Source organism: Notamacropus eugenii, chromosome 4 (assembly GCF_028372415.1).
Source record: "Notamacropus eugenii isolate mMacEug1 chromosome 4, mMacEug1.pri_v2, whole genome shotgun sequence".
Taxonomy (NCBI): domain Eukaryota; kingdom Metazoa; phylum Chordata; class Mammalia; order Diprotodontia; family Macropodidae; genus Notamacropus; species Notamacropus eugenii.
In genome coordinates this window covers 85,565,710-85,583,889 of record NC_092875.1, presented here as the reverse complement: position 1 = coordinate 85,583,889, position 18,180 = coordinate 85,565,710, and the positions used below count along the sequence as shown (strand labels likewise).

At 44.6% G+C, this 18,180-nt stretch overlaps 1 protein-coding gene across 30 annotated transcripts in view; it reads left to right on the top strand.

Annotated features, from left to right (window-relative positions):
- Positions 1 to 944, top strand: part of PLEC (plectin) — a 110,812-nt gene extending 109,868 nt beyond the window's left edge. For all 30 annotated transcript variants that reach the window (XM_072602649.1, XM_072602625.1, XM_072602623.1 and 27 more), the window contains one exon: positions 319 to 944. The gene's annotated coding sequence lies outside the window, so the exon portion shown is untranslated. The remainder of the gene's footprint in view (positions 1 to 318) is intronic.
- Positions 945 to 18,180: the final 17,236 nt, after the last annotated feature.

Genomic DNA, 18,180 nt, shown 5'->3' with positions numbered 1-18,180 from the left:
TGCTGAGGTCCTTGAATGAGGGGATGGGGGGACAGACTCCATTTGGGGAGAAGTGTGTCACTTCAGAGAGTGTCAGGAAATGAGGCTTTCCTGCCCCTTCTTGCCCTGAGGGTCTCAGCTGTGCTAGCCTTAGCATAGAGCAGGAGGGACCCTGACTAGCTCAGCAGGTTGGGCTAGGAGGGAGGAGGTGACTAGGGAAGCTCCTGACGTTGCTATGGCTGTGTCTTGAGCTCTGGTGCCATGTCGTCTGTGTTCTCATATCATCCCCTCCCACCCACTTCTCATTTCAAACCATCTCTGTGTCTGCCTCTGTTGTAGTGTGATCCAGTGTTCACCTGGCCCCTCTTACCTCCCGTGGAGCCTGCAGCCCTGTGACCCTGGGGGATACCCTGAGGAATCAGACTCGGCCTTGTCCCTTGGTCCAAACCTTCCAGCTGCTGCCTGTGGCAGCATCTTCAGCTCTGGGCCCCTCACCCCAAGCAATGCCAGCCCCTTGAAGCGACCTCCTTTGGCCTGGAGCCAGAGCTGCCACTGACTTGAGGGTTTGGGAGTCCTGTACTAGGGTCCCTCTCCTGACCCTGAAAACAGGGCTCTAGGCTGCTGGGCTTCCCTCCCCAACCATCTCATCTTCCAATCGATTTCACCTCCTCAGAGCCAAGAGCACCAACACTCCCCTGCCCCACACCCCTTCCTGAGAGCTGCTCTGTCCTGCCTGCCTGGGTCTCAGGCTTTTTACTGTTTCTCCTCCTCCCTCCCAAGCTGTTGGCTGGGACTTTGCATGCTCTACTAACCATGGGGGTGTTGTGGCCACCCCAGCTCCTGCCTTTGTCTCCTGTCAGGAGGAGTGCTGTGGGCTCTGGAGGGCAGAACACTAAAAGAGACTGTACAGAAGGTGTTGGTCCCCATGGCCCCCACCTGCCCCCAGTAAAGGAGATTCCTTGCTACTCCTGCTGCCTCATTCTTCATTCACACTGGCATAGCATTGGGGTGGCAGGGTGGCCGCCTCCAGGAGGAGGAGGAACGGTCTCTCTGCTGGAAAAGAAATCATTTAGTCATTCATTCATTCATATTCATTCAGCACATACTTAATGCTCCTGCTTCCAGAGGGCCCAAGTCCAAGGCTTTAGCCCAGATTGGGGTGGGGAGACTGAGGGGGGAGGGGGCGGTGGAGTACCTGTTGTCTTTGCCTTAGTGCTGCACACTAGTTGAAGAATCTCAGTGATGGTTCAGGATCAAGAGAAATCAGTAGCGCCTACTGACCAGAAAGACAGTTGGATGCAATTGGAAGGGAAGCATGGCATTGAGCAAGAGGGAGTGCATGGAGCCTTGGGGCTAGATCATGAGAACAAGCCAGAGCTAGGAGTCCCCTTCCTCTCCCGGCTCCAGAGCTGGGAGTCCTGTGCACATAAATAACTGAGCCGGACACTCAAAGCCATGGGGAGGGGACGGCCCTGGGAACTGAGCAATTTGAGCGCAAGGAGAGCAAAACTGGAAAAGTCTCAGACTCCAAAGAAGCAAGAGCTGAGACCAAGTATAGGCTTCCCGGGAGAACTTCAGAGGAACAGGGTGGGATAATGCTGAGGTCTTCATTTGAGTGAAGTGGGTGCTGGGTCATGGGTGAGGACACAGGTGCATGACGCCAGCCAGCCTGTAGCACCCAAGGGAAGAAAGCCCAGCCAGAGGCCAGACAGATGTGGCTTGCACATATTGGAGGCCTCCAGATGTGGGCAGGTGTGTGTGTCTGTGTGTGTGTGTGTGTGTGTGTGTGTGTGTGTGTGTGTGTGTGTGTAAGCAAGCTCCCTGCTCGATATCTCCATGACAGTGTCCACCTTACATCTGGGCAGGCATTGGACATACCCACTCAAAGACAACCCATCGGGCAAAGGTTGTAATCCACATTGGAACCACTCTCCATTAACATCTCTCAATTCTACCCCCAACACCTTCTTACAGGTCCCTCCCTTTAGACTGACCCCACCCTCCTCCCAATGGCTCCTTCTCTCCTCATCTCAAAACCCTCCATTTGATACTCCAGTCTGCACTGATCTTCATTGGACTCATCTAAATCCCCTGTCACTGGTCTCTGTGAAACTACCCTCAACTGCTTCTCATCAGTCTCATATAACCTGGGATGGTTAAGGAGAGATGTAGTGAGTGTTGGAGAATGCTAGGCCAGGACATTGGAAAGATGTCAGAGAGAGAGAAAAGAAATGGAAGACCCAGTCACAACCCAGGGAACCCATAGTAGAGTTGGGGAGACAAGATACATGAAAGAGTGAACCTGAACGTCAGGCGGTGTTCTAAGTACCACAGGAAAGGTACAGACGTGTCAGGATGGGAAAGTTAACAAGGCTGAGCAAGAGTGAAGAGGGAGGCAGGAATGTTTGTGGGAAGTCTTGGTGGAGGATGGGGGTCTTGAATGATGGGTAGAAAGTGATGATGGATAGGAGAGGATATTCTGGGGTTTAAGGAGGTAACCCAACCAAATACCAACTCCCTTTCTAGAACATTGTAGGTTTTAAAGTGCTTTTTCTTCCAAATACCAATGACATGGGGTAGTGCAAGGGATGAGGAACCTGGGCTTAGGAAGGTGAAAAGAATTGCCCAGGGTTATTCAGCAAGTAATAGTAGTAGTAGTAATAATAATAATAATACCAGGTAACTTTTATATAGTACTATGTGCCAACCACTCTGCCAAGCACTTTATCGTTATTATCTCTGATTTTCACAACAACCCTGGGAGGTAGGTGCTAGCGTTATCCCCATTTTACAGATGAGGAAACCCAGGCAAATAAGGTCAAGTGACTAGCCTAGGGTCACACAACTGTTAAGTGTTTGAGGCCAAATTTGAACTCCAGTCTTCCTGATTCCGGATTCACTGCATACATACTGCAGCACTGAGCTGCCCCTAAGTCAGTGTCACAATTAAGATTTGAAGTTAGGTCTTCTGATTCCAAGACCACTGTGCTTTCCACTTACACACCATGCACAGGTGGGAGGAAGGGAATTGTCCTGGCTGGAATGAAGGGTACCTCAGAGGGAGACTAGGTGGGAGTGGCAGTCAGTCCACAAGCACTAGGGGTACAAAAAAGGCAAAAAACCAAAATAGTGTCTGCTCTCAAGGAGCTCACAGACTAGTGGAGGAGACAATATGCAAGCAACTATGTACAATTTGTCCTATGCAAAATAAATGGAAAATAGCCAACAGCAAAGTCTCTAGAGTTAAGGGGGCTGAGGATAGGTTTCTTATAGAAGGAGAGATTTTAGCTAGGATTTGAAGGAAACCAGGAGGAAGATATAAGAGGGAGGAGCATTCCAGTCATGGGGGAGAGCCAGGGTGTGGTCAGGTAGGGGACTTTGAATGGCATGGCCAGTGAGTTTGAACTTTATAAGCACTGGGAAATCCTGGAAAGTGTTGGATAATCTTGGCCTTCCAGGCTCTAAACCTTAAGAGTCATTTTGAATGCTGGTCTGCTCTCCATCCCTTGCATACTATGGTGCCCAAGTGTGAAAAAACCACTCAGACCTTCTATAGAAGGCTGCCTGACCTCACTGCCAGGAAATACCCTCACCAATGGGATCGAGCTTCGTCCCTCAGGACCATGGCTTGACCCCTTTGTCCTCTTCCCAAGCCCGATTCCCCACTGGCTCATTGTCTGTGCCACCCCTTCAGCTAGCCATGTGGAGGGTTACCTTTCATTTACTATAGAAATGGAGGGGGTCCAGGTAATGAGCATTTAAAGGCAGGTAATTCATAGGTGCACAGCTCAGTAATAATAAGCACTGGTGTGCTTTGTGTATATATAGCATTTACTGTTAGAGAATTTGCCTCCTTTTTCTTATTTGATCTTTACAAACAAAAAAAATCCATGGAGATAAGCCAAGTGACATTGTCCCCATTTAAGAAAAAAATGACTTGCCCAGGTCACACAGGGTTAGAGTCAGGACTCAAAACCTTGGTTCTACATCCAACCCCTTCTTCCCTTTTCACTGAGCAATTCATTCAATTCAGTAAACAATTTAGTAATGCATTCAGAGGATTGTACTAGCCCTGAGGGTGTTTGTGGATCACTGTTAAGATAACACATGGTATCTAAGCCTCATGGAGCTTTTAATCTAGTAGGGGATAGGATATAAACATGTACTAATACACACTATTTACTCAGTTGATTGTAAAGATATGGGAATCTGGTGAAACAAAAGGGACGGTCTTCCCTGACCTACAGTATCAGAGAAGGCTTTGTGGAGGAGGTGGTATATCAGTTGGGCTTATATATCATAGATTTGGAGCTACAAAGAAACAGCCCCCTCATTTTATAGATGTGGAAAGGGGAGCCCCAAAAAAGACTACTTGCCCAAGGGCACACAGAGAGTAAGATTTGAATCCAGCTACTCTGCCTAAAAGGGCACAGAATGCTGGGTCAGAACTTGGTATGCCTGGCTTGATACCTAAGTTTGTCCTCTGTTTTATCTTTAGAACTGTGTGGGATGGCTCAGGTCCCTACATAAATCAGTTACTCAGAGGCCTCTCAAAGTGATGGCAGAAAAGTGATTTATTCGATTCTCGAGAAGCGGGGCTTACCTGTAGGAGTAGGAAAGCCGAAGACAAAGAAAAGGGCAGTGATTTATATAGACCCTAGCACAAGTCCCTCCTCCTCCCACTGACCATTATCCTCATTAGCTGAGAATATGGTCTTACATTCTAGACACGAAATCTAACCAATCCCTTTTGAAATGAAGACATTGAGGAATTATGTAAGTTTTGTCCAGTCATTGAGACCCTAATACACGACACAGTTTTATATCCTTATATGGAACTATTCTATTCTAAAAATATTGTAACCTTGAGCTTTTAGGCCTTACCTCACCCCTGGGAGAAAAATTACAATCTAAGGCGTCTTCACTAAGCCTATCCCACTCAGACCCAATTAGATATAAGATAATGGTGAGAATAGTAATAACATTCATTTGGACTTTTGAAGGCTAAATCCCTTCTAGCTAGATTTCCATTTGTAACCTCTAAGCCCTGATTCTAACCTCTCCCTGTGGGCCTCAGTCAAACTCCCTTTCCTGAATCCCAAGATCAACCACAATCCCTTGGGAAGAGCCTTTTCCAAGTGAACATCTTCTGCTCTGGAGTCCTCTCCCTGATCCCCAAGTGGCCCTGAATCTCCACCAATCTCTCTCCTGCTATGACTATATCACCATCAACCAACACGGGCACTTCAGGAATAAACTACAAAGAAATAGAAAACATACTGCCTGCCCTCGTGAGGCTTCTAGTTTTAGAGCAGAGAAACAGAACAACTTCTAGGTCACTATAAATTGATATTTTTATCAAGCATACATGGGCGAACTTTTTATCTACCACAAAAGAGATATGGTTACAATACGCATGAAATTGCAAAGGATTCCTGCGGAATACTTCTAAATGTGTCTCCTATCTGCTCCCTTCCTTAGCCCCCCCCCCATTCCTGGTGCCAGTCTCCTCCCTCTTCTATCCATTCTGTACAGGTTACATTCATTGCACTGCACACAATGAGTAATACGTAGCTCTGACTACATCATCCTTTTCATTGCCTACCCTTACCCCTAATGCCTAGAGAACAAATTATAGGGTCATAGATTTAGAGTCTGAAGGGTACTTGGAAATCAAGTAGCCCATCCCTATGCTATCCAAATTTCCCAGTCTGTTATGCCTCAATGTGATCCCCACCTGCCTTTCTATCCAAATTGTACTTCCCTTTCACGTTGCCCACCCTACCCAGACTGGTCTGAGTTGGCCATGCTCAGTCCTGCCTCCAAACGTTTGCCCATGATGTTCCCTCTGCCAGGAATGCCCCCCTCCTTTTTTTTTAGCAGTCCAGATCTATGTAGAAAGATATTGAAAAGCTGGGGAGGAAAGAAGAGGCAGCCCTCAAAGCCACTTCCTCCATGAAGTCTTCTCAGATTACTCCAGTCAAAGAGTTCTTCCCTCCGCTTCCCCAAATATCAGCAGCCTTTGTCATTTTGGCCTTTGTAACCTGACTGTATTGTTACTTAACTGTTTCTATTATGAGGGTCTTGTCCTCCTCAAAAGAATGTAAGCTCCTCAGGGCCAGGTTTAATAAACATTTACTAACTGAATGGAAGACTGATCTGAGCTGAGCCCAGCCGGGCTGTGTGTCTGCTCCTAAATCTTGTGATTTCAGCCAGTGCCACCTCTCCTTACACTTAGAACAAATGACCTCCAACACTCTCTTGACACCCAGCCTGAAGGCGTGGCTATTGGTACCTGAGCATTCAGGAAGCACAGTGGGGACATGAGGAACCTGGAGACCCCAAGTCTTTAAGCAGCAGATATGATGAAAAAGAAGCCTGTAAGCTCTAGTCTTAACCCTCCAAGGGTCTTAGATACTCTTTTCCCAGACCAGAGCTGGATGCCATGGTGCCCAAGGCAGAAAAGAAAGGAAAGATCACCAAATCCTAGAATCTCAGAGTTGGAAAGAACCTCAGATGCCAACTGGTCAAGCCCCTCCAAAAATCCCCTCTTTAATGTCCTTGGCAAGTGGCTATCTGGTCTTCATTTTAAAGTTTCTGATGAGGTGATCCCAGTTCTGCCCACTGGGACCAAGCAGAACAAATCTGTTTTCTGTCTTCCACATGACAACCTTTTAGATACTTGAGTACAGCTACCTCACAGCCTTGGATAAGTCTTCTCTTCTCCACAATAAACACCTCCTTCCCATTTCTTCAGGTAATCCTCAAATGGTGTGATATCTCCTGATCACCATCCTCTGGAAATTCTTCAGCTTACCTATCAATGATGCCTTTACTAAAATGTGGCATCCAGAGCCAGCATGACCAGAACAGAGCACAGTCAAGTAGAGTTCTCAACTCTAGGCCTCCTTAATGCACCCTAATATTACATTAACTTTTTTGGACTGCCCTATTAACACTAGATGACTCATACTGAGCTTTTAATGAGCTAAACCTCCCAGACCTTTTTCGGATGAAAAATTAGATCTATCTTTAGATCTAACCCAACATCCTCTATCCTGCAATGAAAGAAGGTCATTTTTTTAACCCAAGCATAGCACTCTGTAGTACCTATTAAATATTAAATTTGGCACAGTGTTCTTCACCTCTCAAGAGACTGTGTGGTATAGTGAAAAGAGTGCTGTATTTGGAGTCAGAGGACCTGGGTATAAAGCCTATCTTTCCTGCTTGTGTGACCTCAGGCAATTAATTTTAACCTCTCTGGGCTTCGGTTTCTTCATCTGTAAAATAAGAGAAGGGGTAGACTAGGTGGCCTTTAAGGTACTTCCCAGCTTTGTTATCCAGTGTAAAGCCAGGTATATCATCCAGGAGAGGGGAGCAGATAGTGTCCCTTGTAGAGAATTTGGCCCACATGGAGCAGAGAGATGGGAACTACAGTACGCTAGAGAGGGAAGGGGAACCACCTTACCAAAAGTGATTTGTGGAGAGATCAAGTTGAGAGGATCTTCAGGTAAGAAACATGCTCTGCCCCCACATGGCTAGTGAGGAGACCCCCATGTCGGTGTCTCGATCTGGATCTCTACAAAGCATCTTACTCATTCAACTCCTTCCATACAGTAGCAAGTTGTATGAAGCCAAAAAGAGAGAGTAATCTTCATTGGCTGTTCTTGTAAGGAAGGAATGGATACATGGCACAGGGTAGTGGATAGAGAAATGGACCTTCCTGTAGTCTGAAAGACCTGAGTTCCAATCCCACCTCAAGCAATTATTAGCTGAGCAGGTCACTTAACCCCTTTGTGCCTTAGTTTCCTCATCTGTAAAAGAAGGGAGTCTAAGCCTCATAGGTTTAAATCTATAATCCTACCCCATTCTGATTCAAACTTTATATGCAGAACCAGAGCTAGCTCCTTTTTATACATGGGCCAAAGGGGATGAAACATGTGGGGCTAGGTTGGAGGTGGGGTGGAGAAGCTGGATCAACTTCATTGCTATTGCCCTAGTGGCAGGTAGAGGAAGCAGGGTGGGGTCAGATCAGGGAAGAGGTCACCTGGATAAGGGTTGTCTGGGAGAGGAAGCAGGCTAACCAGAAGCTTCAAATTTTAACTAATTAATCTTGCTATGCTCATTTAAGAAAAAATGCTCCTGGAGAATTTCTAATGTCATCTAATTTTCAGCACCTCTAAAATTCAGCACCTTGGGACAAAGTCCCAATCATCCTGTCATAGTTATTATGGCTAAGTTTAGAGGGCTTCCACATGCAAAGGTGTATGCCATCCAACCATAAATCAGTGGTTCTTACAAGGAGAGTGTCAAAAAGCTAGGGAGAAAGGAAAGAAGCCCAGAAGGAGGAGTTGTATAATCAAGGTAAAGCAAACAGTGAGAGGTAAGTAAAGGGTAATCGGAGTCATGAGGAAGGTAAGAGAGCTGTGAGGTGGTGAGATATGGGTGGAGAAGAAGGAAAGGAGAGAGGGGAATGGGTGAAGAGGAAGGGAAAGAGAAGGAGCTGGTGAGGGGGAAGAGGAGAGATAAGAATGGAAAAGAAAACAGAATTAAAAAGAGATGAGCAGATGAAGTAGAAGAGGAGTGGAGATTAAAAACCTATAAAATACCACCACAATTCTCTCTCAGGTGGCCATTCCACCCCAAATGATCTCAGAATCAGAAACTAAGCAAGTTCTCTTCTGATTACTACTTGGATGGGAGACCAGCTAGAAATAGTGAGTTGCTATAGGTTTTTGCTTGAGAGGCAAGATGGGGTTGTAGAAAGAGTGCAAATGAGGTCACTAGCTTCAAATTCAGATCCTTGCTGTGTCATTTATTACCTTGTGACCATGACTTGTAAAGTGAGGGATTAGACTGGACTTCTGAGGTCCCTCCTGGATCTAGATCTGTGATCCTGTGATCTTCCCTGGCCCTTCCTGGTTCCTCCTAATGTATCCATCCATTAATCAGTAAACATTAAGTACTAGGCATTGTACTAAGCTCTAGAGGTACAAAGAGAGGCAAAAGACTGTCCCTACCCTCCAGGAGCTTACAATAGAATGGAGCCATGCCCTTTCTTTTTACATTTGGAAAGCACTTGTTCCTCTTTAAATTGTTCTCACAGCCATACAATCCTAAAACGTTAGATCAGGAAGGATACCATGAGATCCTCTAGACCAGTCTCCTACCGTTACCCAGAGAGGGAAAGTGATTTGCTTGAGGTCATTCAGAGTTTTAGTGGCAGATCCAAGGCTAGGAACCAGGTAGCAAGATCCTTGAGTCCTGTGCTCTTTTTTCTAGTCCATATTTTGAGATGAGGCAATCCTATTTTGGGAAGTGGGGGTGAAAGGTGGGAGTGAACACAGCTTTGGAAGCCAGTGCCCTTCCCTGGGGTGGAACCAGCCCTACCTCATTCCACATTCCTTTTGCACTCCCACTTTAAGGTCACTCTCTTGCATTCTTTATACAGCAAGAAAGCCTATTTTTCCCTAGGCTCTTCTCTTTCTGGTCCAAGTTTTCTTTTTCTAGCTAAATTCTGTTCTTACTTTTCTCCCACTCTAGCCACCTGGCTTCCTTTTGTCCTCTAAGCCCAGATGGAAAGGCCCAGTCTCCCTCCATGAGCACATGTGACATACAGGGGTCACTCTACCAGAGGTCCTGAGGAATGGAAGCTGAACTGATTGGCAGGATAATGGAAGGCTTGGCCATGTCAAGTGGTGTTAATATGGTCTCCCCTGATAGTCTTGCAGGAGTGGGGAACCTGGAGCCTGGAGGCCACGTGACCTTCTAGGTCTTTGGGTGCAGCCTTTTGTCTGAGTCCAAGTTTTACAGAACAAATGCTTTTATTAATGGGATTTTTTCTGTGAAGTTTGGATTCAGTCAAAGGGCCACACTTGAGGACCTAGAGGGCCACATGTGGCCTCAAGGTCACGGGTTCCCCACCCCTGATGTAGGGGGATTCTGACTTAAAGACATTCTTCCCCTTTCTTCTCTCTCTCCCTGTCTTGAGACTCCCTTTGAAAGGTCAAGTTTTTATGTGATACAGTCAGCGACGTCTCCATCAGCAGCCCGTCAACCTTTTAGTCCCCTTAGCTAGGACCTGTTACAGGCCCTTGGTAACCAGGCCCTGGGACTTCTTGTATTCTAGGGATGAAGACTTCATTCATTAATTCTTTTGTGCATTCATCCAACAAACATGTATTAAGTGGCCACTACTGGAAAGGAAACAAGGTAGAGAAAAGACTTTATCTTTGCTCTTGGAAAGCCTACATACAGTCTTGTAGGAGGATGATATGAGCACATAATAGAATACAATATGGTGCACATTTTGATTTGTCAGGAAGGTGCAAAACAAAGTGCCATGTAAATTCAGAGGAGGGGGTTTTTTACTGACTGGGGGGACTCAAAGAAGATTCATTTGAGTTGTATTTTAAAGGATGGAAGGCACTCCAAGCAAAAGGGATGTGAGCAAAGGCATGTTCAGCTGCTATGGTAGGTGCATAGAGGAGAGTAATTGGAGAAATGGCTAGAAAGGTGGGGTGGTGTCAGATCGAACAGAACTTTGAATGCCAGACAAAGGAGTATGACCTATACTTGGAAGGCACTAGGGAGCCAATGATGATTTTTGAGCAGAGGACTGACATGACCCTATGTATGTATAAGAAGGATTCTTCTGCAGCAGTTTTTGAAGGATAGATCTGAGGAAAGAGGAAACAGGCAGTCAGTTCTATAAGAAGACTGCTGTTCATGTTCAGGAAGGTGGATAAGGAATAAGGTGAAGCAGAGATGAGATGGGGCCAGATGTGTTGGAGATGAAATTGATAGACACTGCTCATTAACTGGATGTTAGTGATGAGGAAGAGGAGAGAGTTCAAGCTAACTCAAAGGTCTTGACCATGAAAAGCTCCGTGAAAGGTGGTATACCAGAAGCAGTGAAGCCAGAAGGAGAAGGCAGTAAGCTCCATTTGAAGTAGGCTGAGTTTGAGATGGCAATGGGGCATCGGTGGGGGAATATCCTGGAGATTCAAATCTAGAACACAGAAGAGGTTGAGACTGGAAACAGAGATTTGGAAGTCATCTTTGCAGAGGTGGGAGCTGAAGCCTCAGGAGTGGGTGAGATTGTCAAGAGAGAATGTTAAGAGAGAAAAGGGCTAGGGAAGGCTATCTGTAATGAGTCAGGAGGGAGATGAGAAGTCAGCGAAGAGGAGTCGTGGTGGGAGGAAAGGAGAGACAAGGAAGCAAGAAGACAAGGAGCAGTTAGAGCAAGAGAATTAGGTGAATTGGGGTACCTCTGAAGTCAAGGAAGGAAAGAGCTTCAGAAAGAAGTGGGCCATAGCATCAAAGGGTGAAGAGAGGTGAAGGAGGATTAGAGTTGAAAAAGAAGGGGGGCCATTAGATTAGCTGATTTTGCAAAAAGAACACAGTATCAGTAGAGTGGTGAGAATAAAAGCTAGATTGCAAAGGGTTAGAAGAGAGAGTGAGTAGTATGGAAATAAAGGCAACTTTCTCAATTTTGGGAGTGAAGAGGGTGGGTGGAGAAATAATGATAATAACAGTGAAATAATAATGGAGAATAACATGGTCAATGGAAAGGATTGAGGATATCTGAGCACATGTGTAGACTGATGAGAAGGAAACAGTGGGGAGGGAGAGATTGAAAAGACATGGGAGTTATGGGATAAGCCCTGGAGCAGATGTTTCAGGAAGCTGGGAAAAATGAAATCCTAGGACAATAGAGAGTCCAGTCTCCTCCTTTTACCAAGGAGGCACCTGAGGCCTAGAGAGGTTAAATGATTTGTCCAAGGTAAATAGCAGAGTCAGAACTTGAATTCAGGTCCTTTGATTCCAAATCCAGAAGTCTTTTTGCTGCTTCACAATGACTCATCAGACTGAGGGTGAGGCTAGAAAGATCTTAATGAGTAGTAGGAATAACTTTCCATCTGTGATCAGAGGGAGGAAGAGGAGGAGGAGAGAGTGGGTGAGGAGGCACAGAACTTTTGAGGAAAGAGGGAAAGAGATTCAGGGAGAGCTTGTCTGATGTCACTGTTCTCGAGGAAGTAGGACTGTCTAGATCCCAGATTTAGAGAGGCCTCCGCCCACCCTCACCCTCAAGAACGAGGCGATCTCAGCAAGATCTCAGCAATCATAGTTGTCCCCACTTTCCTGGGGGGAGACTGTGCCTTTCAATAGGAAAAACATGACTAGGAATCAGTCACTTTTCTTCTCAGGGCCTCAGTTTACTCATCTGTAAAGTGGATTAGCTAATATCCTAGACCTCTTCTAGCTGTGACACTCTGTAATTCTTTAACTACAGGAAAACGGAAGCAGACAAAAGCACAGAAATGCCCAAGTTCACAGCTCCCTGGCATCTGCTGACAATGTCGATAAGGTCAGACCCCAGATTGGCTGGGCAGGGCTGGGCTAGCCAAGTTCATGGGCCACTGGGCTGTAGGGCTTACTGATCCGAGTCAGCTTCTTCTTGGGACCCATCTATTCAAGGGAACTTTGTCTTTAGTCCCAGGACTGCTGTCTTTCGCTCCTTTCTAGGTTTTCCCCAAATCTTTAAAACTCAGCCTGAAGCCTGGGCCTTCATGGTTCCTTGGATTCAGAGCCTGACCACACATGAAAATCACACCTGATCTCTAATTACCTTTCCCCCTTCTCCCTCTGCTGTCAACACAGTGGGATTCTCAAGGCTCGCCTCTGCACCTTCCAGACAAGAGTGCATTAATTCTTTTTTTTTTTTTTTGAGGCAATCAGTGACTTGCCTAGGGTCACACAGCTAGTAAGTGTCTGAAGTTGGATTTGAACTCAGGTACTCCTGACTCCAGGGCCTGTGCTCTATCCACTGCACCACTAAGCTGCCCCAAGAGTGCATTAATTCTTTTTTTTTATTAATTAATTTTATTTATTTTCAGTGTTCTACGATCACTACTATATAACCTAGATTACTATTTTTCCCTCCTTCCCCCCCTCCTCCCTCCCTCCCCAATACGGCATACAATTTTATATAGGTTCTACACAAACATTCTTGTTAAATACATTTTCGCTATAGTCATGCTGTGTAGAAGAATTAAATTGAATTGGAGAAATCATATAGCAAACTACAACATAATACACACACAAAAAAGTGATCTGCTACATTCTGCGATTGAATTCCATAGTTCTTTCTTTGGATGTGGAAGGCATTTTGCCTTAGAAGACGATTGAGAATTTTTTTTAAGTCCTTGCATTGCTACGAAGTTCCAAGTGTACCAAAAAAAACTCACACACTGTGGTTGTTGCTGTGTACAGAGTTCTCCTGGTTCTGCTCCTTTTACTCAGCATCAGTTCATATAAGTCTTTCCAGGCCTCTCTGAAGTCTTCCTGTTCATCATTTCTTATAGCACAATAGTACTCCATTACATTCATATACCATAATTTATTCAGCCATTCCCCAATTGATGGGTATCCCCTTGATTTCCAGTTTTTGGTCACCACAAAGAGTGCTGCTATAAATATTTTTACACACATGGGACCCTTTCCCATTTTTATGATCTCTTGGGGACACAATATTAGAAGTGATATTGCTGGGTCAAAGGGTATACCTATTTTTGTAGCCCTTTGGGCATAGTTCCAAATTGCTCTCCAGAATGGTTGGATCAGCTCACAACTCCACCAACAATTCATTAGTGTTCCAACTCTCCAACATTTGTCATCTTCCTGTTCTGTCATGTTTGCAATCTGATACGTGTAATGTGGTACCTCAGAGTTGTTTTGATGTGCATCTCTCTAATCAAAAGCGATTTAGAGCATTTTTTCATATGACTATAGATATCTTTAATTTCTTCCTCTGAAAATTGCCTGTTCATGTCCTTTGACCATTTATCAATTGGGGAAGAATGCATTAATTCTTAAGGAAAAAGGAAAATACAATTTCAGAGATAATACCCTAGGATGAGATTAAAGACCAGTGAATAACACAAATGTACTACATATATCTTGAAAAGCATCTATTAGTCTAGTTTTTCAGGACTAGCTGGCCCCTTACTTACTTACAGCGAACATGACCTGGGGCTGAGTTCATAAAAGCATAGTGGCTGAAGTAATGAAGAGTCCACTGACTTCTACCTCGGTTGGACCACATCTCAATTACTGTGTTCAGTTCCGGGGACTACACTGTAGAGGGAGGTATTCCAGCATGTAGCTCCTTCATAGCTCCAGAAAAGAATAATTTAATCTTCTCCAGAATGCCCATGTCCTTCCTGTACCTCTCTCTCTCTACCCCTAACCACTGAATGGATGTTCTAGATACAGCTCCTTAGTCTGTTTGGTTTTGGTTATGTTGTCTACATTCCTGCTTAATTCATAGAATCAAGATTTATAGATGGAAGGAAGCTTAGAGATCATCAAGTCCAACCCCCTTATTGTACAAATAAAGGAAGTCACAGAGAGGCTTAGTGACTTGCTGGGAATCACACTGCAAGTAAGTGTTTGTGATAGGATTAGAACACAGTTCTTTCTGACTTCAAGTCCATCAGTGTGTTCATTACGCCACCTGCTGACTTTGCTGGCTAATTCCCCTTCATCTTAACTAAGGGGAAACCTAGTCAATGCACTGGATATAAAGAATGTTCCCATCACCTCAAAAATCAGAGCCATCTAATCCATAAGACTCTTCATGTCTATAAAAGACAAATTTTTCCTTCTAGGCACCCGGCCCCAGATCATTTGTTTTCCCTCCCATCCCTCTTTTCCTTCTCCCAACATACCCTGTATCCTCAGCAGCTCCATGGCCTTGACAACAGGCACCATCTTTACCTATAGGTAAAGCCCTACTGTTGGCCCTTCAAGATGATTACTTCAAATGGCATAACCATGGCTTCTGGCTCAGCCTGATTCAAAGCCCTTCAGACCACCCATTCAATTCTTGCTTCCTCTCTTAGGGATACCTCCAGCTTTTAGGTCATTGGCAGAGCAGAGATGACCAGTAGGCTGTGAATCCAGTCAATAATAGAGATTTGTCCTGGACCTCATTGCTGGATCCACCCACTTCTGCACTTCTACTTTGATGACTCAGTTGGCCACAGAGGAATGTGTTTTTCCCCGTACACAATCATTACAGACTTATATTCTCAAAATAGAGTAACCAGAGCTGTAACTAAGAATTTTTGTGCCTGCAGCGAGGAGCATAGACCATGCCTGAGGCAAGCATTCTAAGGCCAACACCAGTTGGAGAGAACAGTTCACACATAATTTCATAGAACCAGGTGTTGGACAGGACCTCAGAAGCCATCTATCCAAGTTCTCCTCATTTTTACAGATTAGAAAACTGAGGTTGGAGAATTTAAGTGGTCACGCAGGTAGCAAATGACAGCACCAGGACTGAAACATACAACCTCTGACTCTAAACCAAAAGCTCACCCACTATACCATACTGCCCTGTAGAGGAAGATAGAAACTCAGGGACACTAGCTCAGCTCCTGGGGAGGCTGCCTCAAGGGGATTGAGAGGATGGGGAGAGCAGAGCCGGTAAGGATTACTCACCCTTTCCTGCCATCTGGCAACTTCTCATTTTAACCACTTATTCTTGCTAATGAGTTGCTAAACCATGTTGTTTCTATGCTGCCAGAGGGTTACAAGTACTGCTTGTATCCTCTAAGTTCAGTGCCTTCTAAATTCAGCCAAGCTCCCCATTGCCCCACCCTAGTTATGACTCCAAGCTTAGCTATATCTTAAAAGAGATCTGCCCACTGTCAAGAAAAGCCCCATATGGGGACTGACTCCTTCCTTCTGGATTTTTCACTTCTCCCTCTGCTTCTTTCCTCTACCCCAGTTGTATAACCTCCAACAAGCTCCCCTCTCTGAGTCTCAGTGTCTCCATCTGTGAGATGAGGGGTTTGACTGGTTGATGTCTCAGATCCTTCCTGCTCTAAATCCTATAATCCTGTCTCTGAAGTCATGCTACCATGACCACCCATCATACCTATGTTCTAGTGAGAATCATAGAATCTGAAAAATGGAATGGATATGAGCAGTGGCCCAGACCTGAACAGGAATCCCCTCAACAGCATGCCCAAGGGGTCATCCAGCCTGTGCTAGAAGAGCTCTCCTGATGGGAAGCCGAGGGTGACCCATCTGATTTTGGGATTGTTAAGGAAGTTTTCCCTTATATTGGAGCTCAGATCTTCCTCTCTGCAACCTGCAGCTATTACTCCTTCTTCTGCCCTCTGGAGGCAAGCAGAACAAGACCAGGTCCTCTACCCTATGATAGCACTTCTCCTACTTAAAGAAAGATATCTTCCATATCACCAAAACCAAGTATTCTCTTCTGCAGAAGAAAGTGCATAGTATAGTGGGGAAGCAGTGTGGTTCAATGCAAAGTATTAGATTTGGACCCAGAAGACTTAGGGTTTGAACTGAAAGTTTTCCAAGATTGTTTTCAACTCTAAATCTATGATCCTGTGATCTGAGTTCAAATTCTGTCTCTGCTACTTACTATTTGTATGACCCTACTACTTTTTGATCAAGTGACAACCTCTCTGGATCAGTTTCCTCAACAATAATTTGAAGCAATTAGACTAGATGGGCTCAGAGGTCCATTCCATCTTTAATCCTCTGATTCAGGGGGATATACCCAAACTATCCAACTAATCCTCATTGGCCTGCTTTTCAGGCCCCTCTCTGTCTTGACCACCCTCTTTTGTTCTCTCCCTGGCTTGTCAATGTCCCTCCCAAAATGTGGTACCCAGAACTAAACCCAGTAATCTAGATGTGGTCCAACCAGAGGCATCTTCCTCACTTTAGTAGCTATGTTTCTATTAATACAACCCGAGATCCCATTTACTTATTGGGTTGCCTTGTAATACTCTTGGCTCTTATCAAACTTATACTAACAGCCTCATTTTGTACTTATGTTACTGATTTTTAAAAATTCAAGTGTAAAACTTTATGTGTATCCTTATTAGATTTTGTCATGGGCCATATTTCAAATAGTCCATCATTCTAGCCTGTTGGGCTCTTTTTGGATACTAATTCAGTAGTCAAAGCCATTTTATCCCTTCAAGCTATGGAACATCCATCCATCTTTGCTTTCATTTAAATCACTGATAAAAATGTTGAATAAGACCAAGAATGGACTCCTGGGACTCTACTAGGTACTCCTCTCTGGCCTGAAAGCAATTCATCATGAATCACTGCTATTCAGTTAGTCCCAAATCTATATCACTCTTACACCCAACCCACATTTCCCTATCTTGTCTGAAAGGTAGACACGAAACTGGCAACACTCTTGCACTTCAAAACTTTCAACAATTTGTGATTTTTATAAACTTTTTCAGGGGCAAAGGCCAAGTCTTACCTAAACTTTGTGTCTCTCCAAGTGCCTGGCATAATGCTTTGCATGTAGAAGAAATTTAATAAAGGTTTATGGATTTCCTTAATGGGGGCACGTCTTTACACTAATACAGATCTCTGCACCTTAATGCAGTCCCATAGAATGTAAACTCCTTGAGGGTAGGCTGTTCTGTGTCTTGTCTTTGTATCCCTACCATCTTATTACAGTGTCTTGTACACAGCAGGTGCTTAATAAATGTGTGTTGGATTGGATTTGTTTCATGACTTACTGTGACCAAAATCTTCACCGTTTGGGGCAGATCTGTGTATGATGACTAAACCTCTCCAAACTTTTTTAGGCTGGTCCTTGGATGAGAGTCCAGAACCATGGTGATATTTGAAGGCTTTCTAACTTGGTAAATCCTGTCAGACCTTGTGTTCTGGATATCTTAAAGTTGCTCTGATTATGCATTGGAATAGAATGAATGTAGTGATCTTGGAAAGAGGGGGGGAAAGGAGACAAAACTGATCTTGATGAACCCATTTTGGTTCCTAGTAATCACCCTTTGTCAATTTAAGTGCTGGCTATCCCACTTACATTTATAATGTTTATAGAGGGATATATATATATATTTACACCTATGTATGTATGTATACATATATATGAACATTTGTTCCTCACAACAACACTGAGATATAGGAATTATACATAAGTATTAAAAGCCTCTTTTTATAGATGAGGAAACAGGCTCAGAGAGAAGTGAAGTGACTTGTCGAGAGGTCGTGTTCTTTCCACTACACCGCCCTGTGTCCTCCAAATCCCTTTCAGAATATATTCAAACTTGTTTTTAGATATCAATCGAAAACTGTTTGAAGAGCCCATCTTCTCCCTTTTGGAAAGCTGAG